Below are 4,375 nucleotides of genomic sequence, written 5' to 3'. Positions count from 1 at the left end.
GAGAGAGAGAGAACTCGATAAAAGCCAAACTTTTATGTTTATGTTAGTCCTCTAGCCTGGTCTTTGCCCAACCTCCCAGCTGCCTCCAAACTGATCTTCTCCTAAATGACTCAAAAGCTAAATCGGTTTAAGTAGAAAAATGTTCGGACCTCGGCGATGCAGGGAAGGGGCCCAGGTCTTGCAAGTCAGAGAGCCTGCTTGTGTGACCCTTGCATGGGCAAAGCTCTTTGCAATCACTGTTACAGTGTTGCTAACTCAGTACAGACCTTCAGACCCAGACACACTGTTTTGTTCCAAATAAAGGTGTAACTACTGATGATTACAGCTCAAACCAGGAAACCTTTCATAAGAGCATTAGTCGTCTAAATGACAATGAGATGTGGTATGTGATTTGGGGATCTTTTCCAAGCAGGTAGGCAGGAAAGGGCATTGCGTTTAATCCACTCCCACATAAATACAAAATCCACCATCTGGTACTTAAAATCGGAATTCTATCCCTAGTAGTATAAAATGATGGGTATGAAAATATTTGAGAAGGTATAAGTTGAATTTTCCTTTGAACAATTTTTTATAATTTGTGAGAACTCTGATTTACTCTTAAAATATTAACTAAATGCCAATAGAAAGATAGATAGATAGACCTGTTCATACTCCTCTTCAATCCGCATATCTATCTGAAGTGAATTCCACAAACAGATAGGGAAATTTAGTCTTTGAGAAGTAAAGTAATTGTGTAACCAGAGTTCACACTAAATCAGTTCCTCTTAGTAATTATCACAGTAGAAGAATAAAATGTATTAACATCATTTTCCCCCTTGGAGATAAACACACACACACACACACACACACACACACACACACACATATATATATATATATATATATATATATATATAATTTTTTTATAAAGTATCCTAGCGGGACCTAGTTCCTCTATTCCCAACTCCTTCAAATTGCAACTTCAAAGCATTTCTAATATACCAGGATCACTCCTAAAATATGTTAAGAGTATTTGCAAGCCAGCTTTGCTCATAAGAGGGGCTAGTATTTGATATTAATGGGAAGGAAGTACATTCTTTCAAGGGCTTGACCACAGCTAGTAGCTAACTGATGATGGAATTCTTTAAAGCACTCTGTTAAAATAATGTCTTGGCTATGAGAACTGAGTCCTATGAAGAATTTTTTTTAAAAGAAAGCTTTAATAATCCAAAGTCTTCAAACAGTATTGTTTTAACAAAGTTCTAAAGAGATTTCTAAATTCTGTTCTGACCTTTCTTCAACTCCACAAAAGCTGTTCTTGCCTAAGGAAGGCAGGAAGAGGGAGAAGGGAGAAGTTGGTTTCTCAGCTGTCTGTTACTATGACAAAATATCAGAGAGAAAAATCTCAGTGGTGACAGGGCTAGAGAGATTACTCAACAGTTAAGAGCACTCTGTGCTCTTCTTGCAGAAGACCAGGGTTCAGTTCCTAGTGCAACCCCCACACAACTCCAGTTCTTGGCTTTCTACCACCCTCTTCTGTCCTCTACCGGTACTGCATGCACATGGTGTGCATAACATACATGCAGGTAAAGCACTCTTACACGGAAAGGAATAAATTTAAAAAGAATATTAAGAGTAAAAGAAGAGGAAAGCATACAGTGCACCCTCATGATCCTTTGATTACCACCAACTGCAGACAAAACTGCCCACGGGTTACAATGGGTTAATTCCACTTGGGAAAAATATTCACTGTCTTTCTACAAAGACATAAGGAAAAACTTAAGCCAGGTTTTATCAAAGTTTCTCTGCCTTACTACTCTTTTTTTAAATGTGGTAATTTAAAAATTTTACACACCCACACACACATACATACACACACCCTATCTATCTATCTATCTATCACTATCTATCTATAGATAGATAGATAGATATCACTATATATATATAGTGTGTGTGTGTGTGTGTGTGCATATGTGTGTGTGTGCATGTGTGCATGAGAGAGAGAGAGCCTCAAGAGGCCAGCCGAGAGCATTAGCCCCTCGCCTCCATGGAGCTGGAGTTAGAAGTAGCAGTGAACCGTCTAACATGAGTGCTGGGATTAGAACTCACATCCTCTGGAAGAGCAGCAAGAGCTCTTAACTGCTGAGGTTGGTCTTTAGCCACTCTACCATAGAAGAAACTAAAGATATAATTGTTTGGCTACTAAGAGTTTTCTCTTTACGAATAAGGTAAATAGGTCCAGTTACTCAAAATGCCATTTTCTCTGAGAAACCCTCTCCTTGTTAATTTCAGTTTTGTATCATACTGTTTGTGTTTACCCCATCATCCTCATTAAGGGCTGTAGGTCCATTTGTTTCTTCCACATATGCCCTTGTATTATGTCAAACAACAAGCACCCACAGGCCACACTGATTGGATACTCTCAAAAGAACAAATCATCTTCTTCCTACAGGATGACCTCATTGTCTCCAGTTTGTCACTGTATCCCTCACAAGTCCTTGCATATTACCTACTTTGCACAGTTGAATCATTTTTTCCCCTGAGGTGATATGACATAGATGGAGCCATCGATCAGTGGAGCAGAGAAATAAGATGTATAGAGAAGAACGTGAACATTAGTACTCTTGTCTGAAAGGACTCCAAACCCAGCGGGGAAATGCAGAGATGGGAAGTAGCTAGAAACATCCTCTGTGGTTGCCAGGTTTCATCTTTGCAGTTGCAACCAATCTGAAACAAGGTTTGTCAGGGATGAAGTCTGTAGAATTGGTGTCTGGATATAAGGGACCAACAGGAATGATGAGGTTCTGGCAGAGGATCCTGAGAGGTATACAGAGAAACAGAACCGCACTGAAGAGCTCTTCTAGAAAAAAAAAAAAAAAAAAAAAGATGTGTTCATTTCCTTTGTCAGGAATGATAGCATAGCAAATTGTTCTAGACAGAGCTCAACATGTTATCCCATGAATGTGGTCCAGCTCAAATTGCTCAGCCAATCTCAACCTCTTTCTGTATCTATCACTGACAGAGGAAGGACAAAGATGTGCAACATTCTGCAAGATTGATTTTACACGTATTTCAATCCCCAGATAAACTACATATGGGGGAGGCATCCAGAAGAAGTATTAATCATGAACTGATGCCCACACCCTCCCTCCCTGGAATGCAGGACACTGCTGGAACAGCTAATCTCCAAGAAGCTTTCTCCTCACTTGCCCTCAGCTGGATAATCAGCTTTTCATTTCAATACCAGACAAATTCAACTCACCACTGTGGGCACACCGTAGTATGTATACCGTCCTATGGACTGTTCTCATCATCTCTGTAATCTTCCACAAGCATCAAAATGACAACCTTGCCGATTGTCATTGTCTCAGGTTCAAGACACAGGAAAGCAAGGCTTTGTGCCTCAGCATTGTCACTTCCTGTGGGTTTGTAGCTGGGGAGAAGATTGACTTGATTGTGGAAGTCAGACTCCAAATAGCAAGCATCAGGGCTGGGGCCGATGGATGGCTCACTGTCTTAGAAGGGCTTCTCTGCCGTCATACCATTCAGGTTTATTTCTTTCCCCACACATCCTGAAGAGGATTTAAATGACAAATTACCCTTGTAACATCGTGGTGTGTAGGTGAGTATTGTGGAGGCTGGTAAAATGTTTGCAGACTTACAAGATTTATATATATATATATATATATATAATATATATATATATATATATTAGCCCACAGAAATCTGAAAAAAAAAATATATATCTTCAGAGCTACCAGAGGTACCATATGGAGAAATGACTCTCCCAGAGTGCCAGAATTAGTGCATTTGTGCTGTCATTTTGTCCAAAGGAACAAAAACCCGCATCTCGAGCCAAAAACAGGAGGTCACCCAGTAATTGCCTGAAAGCGCTTAGCTTCAACTCCACGGGACGCACCACAGTGATTGTACTTCCCTTGAATATAGGTGAGCAGAACGGAATTGTGAGGAAGTTGTGCCCAGAGAGAAATTCTAAGCAATGACAGCAGGATTTCTGTTCAAGTGAGATCCCAGTGACTTGTCAATTAGCTGGCAAGAGAAAGGTCTGGCAGGTTGCCTTGTCAAAGAGTCATTTATTTGTCACAAACCCCACAGGGCAGAAGAGAGAGAACAGCAGGACTCCAGACCACCTGCTTTGTGGCGAACCCCTCAGAGATGATGGGAAGGGAAAGTATCTCCCGCTGAGGCTGGGGCACAGCTGCAGACAATGCAGCCTAATCCAGTTCTGAGGTAAATGAGCATAGAACTGTCACAGCAAATGGAGTCAGAACCTGAAGCAGCTCAATTCTTCAACGAATTAGAAAGTGCAATCTGCAAATTCATCTGGAATAACAAAAAACCTAGGATAGCAAAAACTCTTCTCAAGGATAAAAGA

Source organism: Mus caroli, chromosome 2, assembly GCF_900094665.2.
Source record: "Mus caroli chromosome 2, CAROLI_EIJ_v1.1, whole genome shotgun sequence".
Classification (NCBI taxonomy): domain Eukaryota; kingdom Metazoa; phylum Chordata; class Mammalia; order Rodentia; family Muridae; genus Mus; species Mus caroli.
The sequence above is the reverse complement of the archived record's forward strand: the minus strand, read 5'-3'. Positions refer to the sequence as shown.